The sequence below is a fragment of the Pseudophryne corroboree genome, chromosome 8 (genome assembly GCF_028390025.1).
Source record: "Pseudophryne corroboree isolate aPseCor3 chromosome 8, aPseCor3.hap2, whole genome shotgun sequence".
Lineage (NCBI taxonomy): Eukaryota > Metazoa > Chordata > Amphibia > Anura > Myobatrachidae > Pseudophryne > Pseudophryne corroboree.
Window position 1 is genome coordinate 159839113 of NC_086451.1, and position 16631 is coordinate 159855743.

At 34.7% G+C, this 16631-nt stretch overlaps 5 non-coding genes across 5 annotated transcripts; all 5 read left to right on the top strand.

Annotated features, from left to right (window-relative positions):
* Nucleotides 1–2428: 2428 nt before the first annotated feature.
* On the top strand, nt 2429–2502 carry TRNAS-ACU (transfer RNA serine (anticodon ACU)). Its single transcript has one exon. It is a non-coding gene; the product is annotated as a tRNA-Ser (tRNA).
* A 2266-nt stretch (nt 2503–4768) lies between these two features.
* Nucleotides 4769–4842, top strand: TRNAS-ACU (transfer RNA serine (anticodon ACU)). Its single transcript has one exon. It is a non-coding gene; the product is annotated as a tRNA-Ser (tRNA).
* Nucleotides 4843–7108: 2266 nt separating this feature from the next.
* Nucleotides 7109–7182, top strand: TRNAS-ACU (transfer RNA serine (anticodon ACU)). Its single transcript has one exon. It is a non-coding gene; the product is annotated as a tRNA-Ser (tRNA).
* A 2266-nt stretch (nt 7183–9448) lies between these two features.
* Nucleotides 9449–9522, top strand: TRNAS-ACU (transfer RNA serine (anticodon ACU)). The gene has a single exon. It is a non-coding gene; the product is annotated as a tRNA-Ser (tRNA).
* A 5774-nt stretch (nt 9523–15296) lies between these two features.
* Nucleotides 15297–15370, top strand: TRNAS-ACU (transfer RNA serine (anticodon ACU)). The gene has a single exon. It is a non-coding gene; the product is annotated as a tRNA-Ser (tRNA).
* The last annotated feature ends 1261 nt before the right edge of the window (nt 15371–16631 follow it).

Consider the following 16631-nt stretch of genomic DNA (forward strand, 5'->3'; position numbering starts at 1 on the left):
CTCCAGATTATTGACTTTTTAAAGTTTTTCTAGGAAACGTTTTAGATGAATGCTTATTAGCCTTTGTCAGTATGTAATTTTGCAAAGTGTCTCTGTGGCGCAATCAGTTAGTGTGTCCGGCTATTAACCAAAAGGTTGGTGGTTCAATCCCACCCAGGGACGTAATTGACCTTGTTATCAGATTTTGGTGATCTTTAAGTAGACAAGTCAAAATTTCAAACCCCCTGTTATGGTGTAGGGTACCTGGCCTTTTCTGATGTAATCAGAGTTAGATTTGATTCAGTGATTTAATAAAAACAGCTAGGAAGCACAATTTAGCAGTGGGTTGCAGAGAAAAAGAAATATGCTGGCAAAAAAAATCCAATTGAGTGATTAAACAGCTCTTCATTTTCTGGCTTTATTTTTATGCTAACAAATTTGTTCTCTGAAAAGTGTCCACAAAGCCAAGTCTCTGATTAACACCTTTGTAGGGATGGTTTTTCACCTATTACTAAATTAAACTTGCTTCATTGGAAAGGCAGCAAGATGCATCTTCATTTCAATGTCTACTGAAATAATACAGGTTGACACCAGGAAACATTACCGCCACTGCATCCTTGCTGCTTTCTCATGTAGAAGTCTGTTTAATGTGAAAACAAGGTGATATCTAATTAGCACACAGGTAAGGAATTAAGAAAATCTTTATTTAAGGGTGAAGATGTTTCTCACAAAATCGTTGCCCCAATGCATCATTGAAATTCAAGCTGGAAAAATGATTTTAATATATCACTTGTACATTTTGTATTGCTCTTCTGGTGACAATGTAGTTTGTTTTTGTCAATTACCATTTTAATAATAGGGTAAAGAAAATTAAGTGGATTTTTTAAAGAAAATAATACTTTCAATATACTATTAAAACAAATTAAAATGGTAAAAGTTATTGTACTTTAATGAAAAATAAAAGAGCAAAAATATCAATCCCAGTTTTGAATTACTTTAATTAACAAAAAAATATGCATATAGCAGAGGATAGTTTTAATCTGCCTACCTCTGGGTTATGGGCCCAGCATGCTTCCATTGCAGTACTTTGCTGCACATGTAAGTGCAAGAGATCCTGAAGCACTCACTCATCATGGGAAAGTACCAATGTGTTTCTTCGTTGGTGGATGGAAGAAACATCTTACAAAAACTCTCCAGATTATTGACTTTTTAAAGTTTTTCTAGGAAACGTTTTAGATGAATGCTTATTAGCCTTTGTCAGTATATACTTTTGCAAAGTGTCTCTGTGGTGCAATCAGTTAGTGTGAACGGCTATAAACCAAAAGGTTGGTGATTCAATCCCACCCAGGGACGTAATTGACCTTGTGATCAGATTTTGGTGATCTTTAAGTAGACAAGTCAACATTTCAAACCCCCTCTTATGGTGTAGGGTACCTGGCCTTCTCTGATGTAATCAGAGTTAGATTTGATTCAGTGATTTTATAAAAACAGCTAGGAAGCACAATTTAGCAGTGGGTTGCAGAGAAAAAGAAATATGCTGGCAAAAAAAATCCAATTGAGTGATTAAACAGCTCTTCATTTTCTGGCTTTATTTTTATGCTAACAAATTTGTTCTCTGAAAAGTGTCCACAAAGCCAAGTCTCTGATTAACACCTTTGTAAGGATGGTTTTTCACCTATTACTAAATTAAATTTGCTTCATTGGAAAGGCAGCAAGATGCATCCTCATTTCAATGTCTACTGAAATAATACGGGTTGACACCAGGAAACATTAACGCCACTGCATCCTTGCTGCTTTCTCATGTGGAAGTCTGTTTAATGTGAAAACAAGGTGATATCTAATTAGCACACAGGTAAGGAATTAAGAAAATCTTTATTTAAGGGTGAAGATGTTTCTCACAAAATTGTTGCCCCAATGCATCATTGAAATTCAAGCTGGAAAGATGATTTTAATATATCACTTGTACATTTTGTATTGCTCTTCTGGTGACAATGTAGTTTTTTTTTTGTCAATTACCATTTTAATAATAGGGTAAAGAAAATTAAGTGGATTTTTGAAAGAAAACAATACTGTCAATATACTATTAAAACAAATTAAAATGGTAAAAGTTATTGTACTTTAAGTAAAAATAAAAGAGCAAAAATATCAATCCCAGTTTTGATTACTTAAATTAACAAAAAAAATGCATATAGCAAAGGATAGTTTCAATCTGCCTACCTCTGGGTTATGGGCCCAGCATGCTTCCATTGCAGTACTCTGCTGCACATGTAAGTGCAAGAGATCCTGAAGCACTCACTCATCATAGGAAAGTACCAATGTGTTTCTTCGTTGGTTGATGGAAGAAACATCTTACAAAAACTCTCCAGATTATTGACTTTTTAAAGTTTTTCTAGGAAACGTTCTAGATGTATGCTTATTAGCCTTTGTCAGTATGTACTTTTTGCGAAGTGTCTCTGTGGCGCAATCGGTTAGTGTGTCCGGCTACTAACCAAAAGGTTGGTGGTTCAATCCCACCCAGGGACGTAATTGACCTTGTTATCAGATTTTGGTGATCTTTAAGTAGACAAGTCAAAATTTCAAACCCCCTGTTATGGTGTAGGGTACCTGGCCTTTTCTGATGTAATCAGAGTTAGATTTGATTCAGTGATTTAATAAAAACAGCTAGGAAGCACAATTTAGCAGTGGGTTGCAGAGAAAAAGAAATATGCTGGCAAAAAAAATCCAATTGAGTGATTAAACAGCTCTTCATTTTCTGGCTTTATTTTTATGCTAACAAATTTGTTCTCTGAAAAGTGTCCACAAAGCCAAGTCTCTGATTAACACCTTTGCAGGGATGGTTTTTCACCTATTACTAAATTAAACTTGCTTCATTGGAAAGGCAGCAAGATGCATCTTCATTTCAATGTCTACTGAAATAATACAGGTTGACACCAGGAAACATTACCGCCACTGCATCCTTGCTGCTTTCTCATGTAGAAGTCTGTTTAATGTGAAAACAAGGTGATATCTAATTAGCACACAGGTAAGGAATTAAGAAAATCTTTATTTAAGGGTGAAGATGTTTCTCACAAAATCGTTGCCCCAATGCATCATTGAAATTCAAGCTGGAAAGATGATTTTAATATATCACTTGTACATTTTGTATTGCTCTTCTGGTGACAATGTAGTTTGTTTTTGTCAATTACCATTTTAATAATAGGGTAAAGAAAATTAAGTGGATTTTTGAAAGAAAACAATACTGTCAATATACTATTAAAACAAATTAAAATGGTAAAAGTTGTTGTACTTTAAGTAAAAATAAAAGAGCAAAAATATCAATCCCAGTTTTGGATTACTTTAATTAACAAAAAAAAATGCATATAGCAGAGGATAGTTTCAATCTGCTTACCTCTGGGTTATGTGCCCAGCATGCTTCCATTGCTGTACTCTGCTGCACATGTAAGTGCAGTAGATCCTGAAGCACTCACTCATCATGGGAAAGTACCAATGTGTTTCTTCGTTGGTTGATGGAAGAAACATCTTACAAAAACTCTCCAGATTATTGACTTTTTAAAGTTTTTCTAGGAAACGTTTTAGATGAATGCTTATTAGCCTTTGTCAGTATGTAATTTTGCAAAGTGTCTCTGTGGCGCAATCAGTTAGTGTGTATGGCTATTAACCAAAAGGTTGGTGGTTCAATCCCACCCAGGGACGTAATTGACCTTGTTATCAGATTTTGGTGATCTTTAAGTAGACAAGTCAAAATTTCAAACTCCCTCTTATGGTGTAGGGTACCTGGCCTTCTCTGATGTAATCAGAGTTAGATTTGATTCAGTGATTTTATAAAAACAGCTAGGAAGCACAATTTAGCAGTGGGTTGCAGAGAAAAAGAAATATGCTGGCAAAAAAATCCAATTGAGTGATTAAACAGCTCTTCATTTTCTGGCTTTATTTTTATGCTAACAAATTTGTTCTCTGAAAAGTGTCCACAAAGCCAAGTCTCTGATTAACACCTTTGTAAGGATGGTTTTTCACCTATTACTAAATTAAACTTGCTTCATTGGAAAGGCAGCAAGATGCATCCTCATTTCAATGTCTACTGAAATAATACAGGTTGACACCAGGAGACATTATCGCCACTGCATCCTTGCTGCTTTCTCATGTGGAAGTCTGTTTAATGTGAAAACAAGGTGATATCTAATTAGCACACAGGTAAGGAATTAAGAAAATCTTTATTTAAGGGTGAAGATGTTTCTCACAAAATCGTTGCCCCAATGCATCATTGAAATTCAAGCTGGAAAGATGATTTTAATATATCACTTGTACATTTTGTATTGCTCTTCTGGTGACAATGTAGTTTGTTTTTGTCAATTACCATTTTAATAATAGGGTAAAGAAAATTAAGTGGATTTTTTAAAGAAAATAATACTTTCAATATACTATTAAAACAAATTAAAATGGTAAAAGTTATTGTACTTTAATGAAAAATAAAAGAGCAAAAATATCAATCCCAGTTTTGGATTACTTTAATTAACAAAAAAATATGCATATAGCAGAGGATAGTTTTAATCTGCCTACCTCTGGGTTATGGGCCCAGCATGCTTCCATTGCAGTACTTTGCTGCACATGTAAGTGCAAGAGATCCTGAAGCACTCACTCATCATGGGAAAGTACCAATGTGTTTCTTCGTTGGTTGATGGAAGAAACATCTTACAAAAACTCTCCAGATTATTGACTTTTTAAAGTTTTTCTAGGAAACGTTCTAGATGTATGCTTATTAGCCTTTGTCAGTATGTACTTTTTGCAAAGTGTCTCTGTGGCGCAATCGGTTAGTGTGTCCGGCTACTAACCAAAAGGTTGGTGGTTCAATCCCACCCAGGGACGTAATTGACCTTGTTATCAGATTTTGGTGATCTTTAAGTAGACAAGTCAAAATTTCAAACCCCCTGTTATGGTGTAGGGTACCTGGCCTTTTCTGATGTAATCAGAGTTAGATTTGATTCAGTGATTTAATAAAAACAGCTAGGAAGCACAATTTAGCAGTGGGTTGCAGAGAAAAAGAAATATGCTGGCAAAAAAAATCCAATTGAGTGATTAAACAGCTCTTCATTTTCTGGCTTTATTTTTATGCTAACAAATTTGTTCTCTGAAAAGTGTCCACAAAGCCAAGTCTCTGATTAACACCTTTGTAGGGATGGTTTTTCACCTATTACTAAATTAAACTTGCTTCATTGGAAAGGCAGCAAGATGCATCTTCATTTCAATGTCTACTGAAATAATACAGGTTGACACCAGGAAACATTACCGCCACTGCATCCTTGCTGCTTTCTCATGTAGAAGTCTGTTTAATGTGAAAACAAGGTGATATCTAATTAGCACACAGGTAAGGAATTAAGAAAATCTTTATTTAAGGGTGAAGATGTTTCTCACAAAATCGTTGCCCCAATGCATCATTGAAATTCAAGCTGGAAAGATGATTTTAATATATCACTTGTACATTTTGTATTGCTCTTCTGGTGACAATGTAGTTTGTTTTTGTCAATTACCATTTTAATAATAGGGTAAAGAAAATTAAGTGGATTTTTGAAAGAAAACAATACTGTCAATATACTATTAAAACAAATTAAAATGGTAAAAGTTGTTGTACTTTAAGTAAAAATAAAAGAGCAAAAATATCAATCCCAGTTTTGGATTACTTTAATTAACAAAAAAAAATGCATATAGCAGAGGATAGTTTCAATCTGCTTACCTCTGGGTTATGTGCCCAGCATGCTTCCATTGCTGTACTCTGCTGCACATGTAAGTGCAGTAGATCCTGAAGCACTCACTCATCATGGGAAAGTACCAATGTGTTTCTTCGTTGGTTGATGGAAGAAACATCTTACAAAAACTCTCCAGATTATTGACTTTTTAAAGTTTTTCTAGGAAACGTTTTAGATGAATGCTTATTAGCCTTTGTCAGTATGTACTTTTGCAAAGTGTCTCTGTGGCGCAATCAGTTAGTGTGTATGGCTATTAACCAAAAGGTTGGTGGTTCAATCCCACCCAGGGACGTAATTGACCTTGTTATCAGATTTTGGTGATCTTTAAGTAGACAAGTCAAAATTTCAAACCCCCTCTTATGGTGTAGGGTACCTGGCCTTCTCTGATGTAATCAGAGTTAGATTTGATTCAGTGATTTTATAAAAACAGCTAGGAAGCACAATTTAGCAGTGGGTTGCAGAGAAAAAGAAATATGCTGGCAAAAAAATCCAATTGAGTGATTAAACAGCTCTTCATTTTCTGGCTTTATTTTTATGCTAACAAATTTGTTCTCTGAAAAGTGTCCACAAAGCCAAGTCTCTGATTAACACCTTTGTAAGGATGGTTTTTCACCTATTACTAAATTAAACTTGCTTCATTGGAAAGGCAGCAAGATGCATCCTCATTTCAATGTCTACTGAAATAATACAGGTTGACACCAGGAGACATTATCGCCACTGCATCCTTGCTGCTTTCTCATGTGGAAGTCTGTTTAATGTGAAAACAAGGTGATATCTAATTAGCACACAGGTAAGGAATTAAGAAAATCTTTATTTAAGGGTGAAGATGTTTCTCACAAAATCGTTGCCCCAATGCATCATTGAAATTCAAGCTGGAAAGATGATTTTAATATATCACTTGTACATTTTGTATTGCTCTTCTGGTGACAATGTAGTTTGTTTTTGTCAATTACCATTTTAATAATAGGGTAAAGAAAATTAAGTGGATTTTTTAAAGAAAATAATACTTTCAATATACTATTAAAACAAATTAAAATGGTAAAAGTTATTGTACTTTAATGAAAAATAAAAGAGCAAAAATATCAATCCCAGTTTTGGATTACTTTAATTAACAAAAAAATATGCATATAGCAGAGGATAGTTTTAATCTGCCTACCTCTGGGTTATGGGCCCAGCATGCTTCCATTGCAGTACTTTGCTGCACATGTAAGTGCAAGAGATCCTGAAGCACTCACTCATCATGGGAAAGTACCAATGTGTTTCTTCGTTGGTTGATGGAAGAAACATCTTACAAAAACTCTCCAGATTATTGACTTTTTAAAGTTTTTCTAGGAAACGTTCTAGATGTATGCTTATTAGCCTTTGTCAGTATGTACTTTTTGCAAAGTGTCTCTGTGGCGCAATCGGTTAGTGTGTCCGGCTACTAACCAAAAGGTTGGTGGTTCAATCCCACCCAGGGACGTAATTGACCTTGTTATCAGATTTTGGTGATCTTTAAGTAGACAAGTCAAAATTTCAAACCCCCTGTTATGGTGTAGGGTACCTGGCCTTTTCTGATGTAATCAGAGTTAGATTTGATTCAGTGATTTAATAAAAACAGCTAGGAAGCACAATTTAGCAGTGGGTTGCAGAGAAAAAGAAATATGCTGGCAAAAAAAATCCAATTGAGTGATTAAACAGCTCTTCATTTTCTGGCTTTATTTTTATGCTAACAAATTTGTTCTCTGAAAAGTGTCCACAAAGCCAAGTCTCTGATTAACACCTTTGTAGGGATGGTTTTTCACCTATTACTAAATTAAACTTGCTTCATTGGAAAGGCAGCAAGATGCATCTTCATTTCAATGTCTACTGAAATAATACAGGTTGACACCAGGAAACATTACCGCCACTGCATCCTTGCTGCTTTCTCATGTAGAAGTCTGTTTAATGTGAAAACAAGGTGATATCTAATTAGCACACAGGTAAGGAATTAAGAAAATCTTTATTTAAGGGTGAAGATGTTTCTCACAAAATCGTTGCCCCAATGCATCATTGAAATTCAAGCTGGAAAGATGATTTTAATATATCACTTGTACATTTTGTATTGCTCTTCTGGTGACAATGTAGTTTGTTTTTGTCAATTACCATTTTAATAATAGGGTAAAGAAAATTAAGTGGATTTTTGAAAGAAAACAATACTGTCAATATACTATTAAAACAAATTAAAATGGTAAAAGTTGTTGTACTTTAAGTAAAAATAAAAGAGCAAAAATATCAATCCCAGTTTTGGATTACTTTAATTAACAAAAAAAAATGCATATAGCAGAGGATAGTTTCAATCTGCTTACCTCTGGGTTATGTGCCCAGCATGCTTCCATTGCTGTACTCTGCTGCACATGTAAGTGCAGTAGATCCTGAAGCACTCACTCATCATGGGAAAGTACCAATGTGTTTCTTCGTTGGTTGATGGAAGAAACATCTTACAAAAACTCTCCAGATTATTGACTTTTTAAAGTTTTTCTAGGAAACGTTTTAGATGAATGCTTATTAGCCTTTGTCAGTATGTACTTTTGCAAAGTGTCTCTGTGGCGCAATCAGTTAGTTTGTATGGCTATTAACCAAAAAGTTGGTGGTTCAATCCCACCCAGGGACGTAATTGACATTGTTATCAGATTTTGGTGATCTTTAAGTAGACAAGTCAAAATTTCAAACCCCCTCTTATGGTGTAGGGTACCTGGCCTTCTCTGATGTAATCAGAGTTAGATTTGATTCAGTGATTTTATAAAAACAGCTAGGAAGCACAATTTAGCAGTGGGTTGCAGAGAAAAAGAAATATGCTGGCAAAAAAATGCAATTGAGTGATTAAACAGCTCTTCATTTTCTGGCTTTATTTTTATGCTAACAAATTTGTTCTCTGAAAAGTGTCCACAAAGCCAAGTCTCTGATTAACACCTTTGTAAGGATGGTTTTTCACCTATTACTAAATTAAACTTGCTTCATTGGAAAGGCAGCAAGATGCATCCTCATTTCAATGTCTACTGAAATAATACAGGTTGACACCAGGAGACATTATCGCCACTGCATCCTTGCTGCTTTCTCATGTGGAAGTCTGTTTAATGTGAAAACAAGGTGATATCTAATTAGCACACAGGTAAGGAATTAAGAAAATCTTTATTTAAGGGTGAAGATGTTTCTCACAAAATCGTTGCCCCAATGCATCATTGAAATTCAAGCTGGAAAGATGATTTTAATATATCACTTGTACATTTTGTATTGCTCTTCTGGTGACAATGTAGTTTGTTTTTGTCAATTACCATTTTAATAATAGGGTAAAGAAAATTAAGTGGATTTTTTAAAGAAAATAATACTTTCAATATACTATTAAAACAAATTAAAATGGTAAAAGTTATTGTACTTTAATGAAAAATAAAAGAGCAAAAATATCAATCCCAGTTTTGGATTACTTTAATTAACAAAAAAATATGCATATAGCAGAGGATAGTTTTAATCTGCCTACCTCTGGGTTATGGGCCCAGCATGCTTCCATTGCAGTACTTTGCTGCACATGTAAGTGCAAGAGATCCTGAAGCACTCACTCATCATGGGAAAGTACCAATGTGTTTCTTCGTTGGTTGATGGAAGAAACATCTTACAAAAACTCTCCAGATTATTGACTTTTTAAAGTTTTTCTAGGAAACGTTCTAGATGTATGCTTATTAGCCTTTGTCAGTATGTACTTTTTGCAAAGTGTCTCTGTGGCGCAATCGGTTAGTGTGTCCGGCTACTAACCAAAAGGTTGGTGGTTCAATCCCACCCAGGGACGTAATTGACCTTGTGATCAGATTTTGGTGATCTTTAAGTAGACAAGTCAAAATTTCAAACCCCCTGTTATGGTGTAGGGTACCTGGCCTTTTCTGATGTAATCAGAGTTAGATTTGATTCAGTGATTTAATAAAAACAGCTAGGAAGCACAATTTAGCAGTGGGTTGCAGAGAAAAAGAAATATGCTGGCAAAAAAAATCCAATTGAGTGATTAAACAGCTCTTCATTTTCTGGCTTTATTTTTATGCTAACAAATTTGTTCTCTGAAAAGTGTCCACAAAGCCAAGTCTCTGATTAACACCTTTGTAGGGATGGTTTTTCACCTATTACTAAATTAAACTTGCTTCATTGGAAAGGCAGCAAGATGCATCTTCATTTCAATGTCTACTGAAATAATACAGGTTGACACCAGGAAACATTACCGCCACTGCATCCTTGCTGCTTTCTCATGTAGAAGTCTGTTTAATGTGAAAACAAGGTGATATCTAATTAGCACACAGGTAAGGAATTAAGAAAATCTTTATTTAAGGGTGAAGATGTTTCTCACAAAATCGTTGCCCCAATGCATCATTGAAATTCAAGCTGGAAAGATGATTTTAATATATCACTTGTACATTTTGTATTGCTCTTCTGGTGACAATGTAGTTTGTTTTTGTCAATTACCATTTTAATAATAGGGTAAAGAAAATTAAGTGGATTTTTTAAAGAAAATAATACTTTCAATATACTATTAAAACAAATTAAAATGGTAAAAGTTATTGTACTTTAATGAAAAATAAAAGAGCAAAAATATCAATCCCAGTTTTGGATTACTTTAATTAACAAAAAAATATGCATATAGCAGAGGATAGTTTTAATCTGCCTACCTCTGGGTTATGGGCCCAGCATGCTTCCATTGCAGTACTTTGCTGCACATGTAAGTGCAAGAGATCCTGAAGCACTCACTCATCATGGGAAAGTACCAATGTGTTTCTTCGTTGGTGGATGGAAGAAACATCTTACAAAAACTCTCCAGATTATTGACTTTTTAAAGTTTTTCTAGGAAACGTTTTAGATGAATGCTTATTAGCCTTTGTCAGTATATACTTTTGCAAAGTGTCTCTGTGGTGCAATCAGTTAGTGTGAACGGCTATAAACCAAAAGGTTGGTGATTCAATCCCACCCAGGGACGTAATTGACCTTGTGATCAGATTTTGGTGATCTTTAAGTAGACAAGTCAACATTTCAAACCCCCTCTTATGGTGTAGGGTACCTGGCCTTCTCTGATGTAATCAGAGTTAGATTTGATTCAGTGATTTTATAAAAACAGCTAGGAAGCACAATTTAGCAGTGGGTTGCAGAGAAAAAGAAATATGCTGGCAAAAAAATCCAATTGAGTGATTAAACAGCTCTTCATTTTCTGGCTTTATTTTTATGCTAACAAATTTGTTCTCTGAAAAGTGTCCACAAAGCCAAGTCTCTGATTAACACCTTTGTAAGGATGGTTTTTCACCTATTACTAAATTAAATTTGCTTCATTGGAAAGGCAGCAAGATGCATCCTCATTTCAATGTCTACTGAAATAATACGGGTTGACACCAGGAAACATTAACGCCACTGCATCCTTGCTGCTTTCTCATGTGGAAGTCTGTTTAATGTGAAAACAAGGTGATATCTAATTAGCACACAGGTAAGGAATTAAGAAAATCTTTATTTAAGGGTGAAGATGTTTCTCACAAAATCGTTGCCCCAATGCATCATTGAAATTCAAGCTGGAAAGATGATTTTAATATATCACTTGTACATTTTGTATTGCTCTTCTGGTGACAATGTAGTTTGTTTTTGTCAATTACCATTTTAATAATAGGGTAAAGAAAATTAAGTGGATTTTTGAAAGAAAACAATACTGTCAATATACTATTAAAACAAATTAAAATGGTAAAAGTTATTGTACTTTAAGTAAAAATAAAAGAGCAAAAATATCAATCCCAGTTTTGATTACTTAAATTACCAAAAAAAATGCATATAGCAAAGGATAGTTTCAATCTGCCTACCTCTGGGTTATGGGCCCAGCATGCTTCCATTGCAGTACTCTGCTGCACATGTAAGTGCAAGAGATCCTGAAGCACTCACTCATCATAGGAAAGTACCAATGTGTTTCTTCGTTGGTTGATGGAAGAAACATCTTACAAAAACTCTCCAGATTATTGACTTTTTAAAGTTTTTCTAGGAAACGTTCTAGATGTATGCTTATTAGCCTTTGTCAGTATGTACTTTTTGCGAAGTGTCTCTGTGGCGCAATCGGTTAGTGTGTCCGGCTACTAACCTAAAGGTTGGTGGTTCAATCCCACCCAGGGACGTAATTGACCTTGTTATCAGATTTTGGTGATCTTTAAGTAGACAAGTCAAAATTTCAAACCCCCTGTTATGGTGTAGGGTACCTGGCCTTTTCTGATGTAATCAGAGTTAGATTTGATTCAGTGATTTAATAAAAACAGCTAGGAAGCACAATTTAGCAGTGGGTTGCAGAGAAAAAGAAATATGCTGGCAAAAAAAATCCAATTGAGTGATTAAACAGCTCTTCATTTTCTGGCTTTATTTTTATGCTAACAAATTTGTTCTCTGAAAAGTGTCCACAAAGCCAAGTCTCTGATTAACACCTTTGTAGGGATGGTTTTTCACCTATTACTAAATTAAACTTGCTTCATTGGAAAGGCAGCAAGATGCATCTTCATTTCAATGTCTACTGAAATAATACAGGTTGACACCAGGAAACATTACCGCCACTGCATCCTTGCTGCTTTCTCATGTAGAAGTCTGTTTAATGTGAAAACAAGGTGATATCTAATTAGCACACAGGTAAGGAATTAAGAAAATCTTTATTTAAGGGTGAAGATGTTTCTCACAAAATCGTTGCCCCAATGCATCATTGAAATTCAAGCTGGAAAGATGATTTTAATATATCACTTGTACATTTTGTATTGCTCTTCTGGTGACAATGTAGTTTGTTTTTGTCAATTACCATTTTAATAATAGGGTAAAGAAAATTAAGTGGATTTTTGAAAGAAAACAATACTGTCAATATACTATTAAAACAAATTAAAATGGTAAAAGTTGTTGTACTTTAAGTAAAAATAAAAGAGCAAAAATATCAATCCCAGTTTTGGATTACTTTAATTAACAAAAAAAAATGCATATAGCAGAGGATAGTTTCAATCTGCTTACCAATGGGTTATGTGCCCAGCATGCTTCCATTGCTGTACTCTGCTGCACATGTAAGTGCAGTAGATCCTGAAGCACTCACTCATCATGGGAAAGTACCAATGTGTTTCTTCGTTGGTTGATGGAAGAAACATCTTACAAAAACTCTCCAGATTATTGACTTTTTAAAGTTTTTCTAGGAAACGTTTTAGATGAATGCTTATTAGCCTTTGTCAGTATGTAATTTTGCAAAGTGTCTCTGTGGCGCAATCAGTTAGTGTGTCCGGCTATTAACCAAAAGGTTGGTGGTTCAATCCCACCCAGGGACGTAATTGACCTTGTTATCAGATTTTGGTGATCTTTAAGTAGACAAGTCAAAATTTCAAACCCCCTGTTATGGTGTAGGGTACCTGGCCTTTTCTGATGTAATCAGAGTTAGATTTGATTCAGTGATTTAATAAAAACAGCTAGGAAGCACAATTTAGCAGTGGGTTGCAGAGAAAAAGAAATATGCTGGCAAAAAAAATCCAATTGAGTGATTAAACAGCTCTTCATTTTCTGGCTTTATTTTTATGCTAACAAATTTGTTCTCTGAAAAGTGTCCACAAAGCCAAGTCTCTGATTAACACCTTTGTAGGGATGGTTTTTCACCTATTACTAAATTAAACTTGCTTCATTGGAAAGGCAGCAAGATGCATCTTCATTTCAATGTCTACTGAAATAATACAGGTTGACACCAGGAAACATTACCGCCACTGCATCCTTGCTGCTTTCTCATGTAGAAGTCTGTTTAATGTGAAAACAAGGTGATATCTAATTAGCACACAGGTAAGGAATTAAGAAAATCTTTATTTAAGGGTGAAGATGTTTCTCACAAAATCGTTGCCCCAATGCATCATTGAAATTCAAGCTGGAAAAATGATTTTAATATATCACTTGTACATTTTGTATTGCTCTTCTGGTGACAATGTAGTTTGTTTTTGTCAATTACCATTTTAATAATAGGGTAAAGAAAATTAAGTGGATTTTTTAAAGAAAATAATACTTTCAATATACTATTAAAACAAATTAAAATGGTAAAAGTTATTGTACTTTAATGAAAAATAAAAGAGCAAAAATATCAATCCCAGTTTTGGATTACTTTAATTAACAAAAAAATATGCATATAGCAGAGGATAGTTTTAATCTGCCTACCTCTGGGTTATGGGCCCAGCATGCTTCCATTGCAGTACTTTGCTGCACATGTAAGTGCAAGAGATCCTGAAGCACTCACTCATCATGGGAAAGTACCAATGTGTTTCTTCGTTGGTGGATGGAAGAAACATCTTACAAAAACTCTCCAGATTATTGACTTTTTAAAGTTTTTCTAGGAAACGTTTTAGATGAATGCTTATTAGCCTTTGTCAGTATATACTTTTGCAAAGTGTCTCTGTGGTGCAATCAGTTAGTGTGAACGGCTATAAACCAAAAGGTTGGTGATTCAATCCCACCCAGGGACGTAATTGACCTTGTGATCAGATTTTGGTGATCTTTAAGTAGACAAGTCAACATTTCAAACCCCCTCTTATGGTGTAGGGTACCTGGCCTTCTCTGATGTAATCAGAGTTAGATTTGATTCAGTGATTTTATAAAAACAGCTAGGAAGCACAATTTAGCAGTGGGTTGCAGAGAAAAAGAAATATGCTGGCAAAAAAAATCCAATTGAGTGATTAAACAGCTCTTCATTTTCTGGCTTTATTTTTATGCTAACAAATTTGTTCTCTGAAAAGTGTCCACAAAGCCAAGTCTCTGATTAACACCTTTGTAAGGATGGTTTTTCACCTATTACTAAATTAAATTTGCTTCATTGGAAAGGCAGCAAGATGCATCCTCATTTCAATGTCTACTGAAATAATACGGGTTGACACCAGGAAACATTAACGCCACTGCATCCTTGCTGCTTTCTCATGTGGAAGTCTGTTTAATGTGAAAACAAGGTGATATCTAATTAGCACACAGGTAAGGAATTAAGAAAATCTTTATTTAAGGGTGAAGATGTTTCTCACAAAATTGTTGCCCCAATGCATCATTGAAATTCAAGCTGGAAAGATGATTTTAATATATCACTTGTACATTTTGTATTGCTCTTCTGGTGACAATGTAGTTTTTTTTTTGTCAATTACCATTTTAATAATAGGGTAAAGAAAATTAAGTGGATTTTTGAAAGAAAACAATACTGTCAATATACTATTAAAACAAATTAAAATGGTAAAAGTTATTGTACTTTAAGTAAAAATAAAAGAGCAAAAATATCAATCCCAGTTTTGATTACTTAAATTAACAAAAAAAATGCATATAGCAAAGGATAGTTTCAATCTGCCTACCTCTGGGTTATGGGCCCAGCATGCTTCCATTGCAGTACTCTGCTGCACATGTAAGTGCAAGAGATCCTGAAGCACTCACTCATCATAGGAAAGTACCAATGTGTTTCTTCGTTGGTTGATGGAAGAAACATCTTACAAAAACTCTCCAGATTATTGACTTTTTAAAGTTTTTCTAGGAAACGTTCTAGATGTATGCTTATTAGCCTTTGTCAGTATGTACTTTTTGCGAAGTGTCTCTGTGGCGCAATCGGTTAGTGTGTCCGGCTACTAACCAAAAGGTTGGTGGTTCAATCCCACCCAGGGACGTAATTGACCTTGTTATCAGATTTTGGTGATCTTTAAGTAGACAAGTCAAAATTTCAAACCCCCTGTTATGGTGTAGGGTACCTGGCCTTTTCTGATGTAATCAGAGTTAGATTTGATTCAGTGATTTAATAAAAACAGCTAGGAAGCACAATTTAGCAGTGGGTTGCAGAGAAAAAGAAATATGCTGGCAAAAAAAATCCAATTGAGTGATTAAACAGCTCTTCATTTTCTGGCTTTATTTTTATGCTAACAAATTTGTTCTCTGAAAAGTGTCCACAAAGCCAAGTCTCTGATTAACACCTTTGCAGGGATGGTTTTTCACCTATTACTAAATTAAACTTGCTTCATTGGAAAGGCAGCAAGATGCATCTTCATTTCAATGTCTACTGAAATAATACAGGTTGACACCAGGAAACATTACCGCCACTGCATCCTTGCTGCTTTCTCATGTAGAAGTCTGTTTAATGTGAAAACAAGGTGATATCTAATTAGCACACAGGTAAGGAATTAAGAAAATCTTTATTTAAGGGTGAAGATGTTTCTCACAAAATCGTTGCCCCAATGCATCATTGAAATTCAAGCTGGAAAGATGATTTTAATATATCACTTGTACATTTTGTATTGCTCTTCTGGTGACAATGTAGTTTGTTTTTGTCAATTACCATTTTAATAATAGGGTAAAGAAAATTAAGTGGATTTTTGAAAGAAAACAATACTGTCAATATACTATTAAAACAAATTAAAATGGTAAAAGTTGTTGTACTTTAAGTAAAAATAAAAGAGCAAAAATATCAATCCCAGTTTTGGATTACTTTAATTAACAAAAAAAAATGCATATAGCAGAGGATAGTTTCAATCTGCTTACCTCTGGGTTATGTGCCCAGCATGCTTCCATTGCTGTACTCTGCTGCACATGTAAGTGCAGTAGATCCTGAAGCACTCACTCATCATGGGAAAGTACCAATGTGTTTCTTCGTTGGTTGATGGAAGAAACATCTTACAAAAACTCTCCAGATTATTGACTTTTTAAAGTTTTTCTAGGAAACGTTTTAGATGAATGCTTATTAGCCTTTGTCAGTATGTAATTTTGCAAAGTGTCTCTGTGGCGCAATCAGTTAGTGTGTATGGCTATTAACCAAAAGGTTGGTGGTTCAATCCCACCCAGGGACGTAATTGACCTTGTTATCAGATTTTGGTGATCTTTAAGTAGACAAGTCAAAATTTCAAACTCCCTCTTATGGTGTAGGGTACCTGGCCTTCT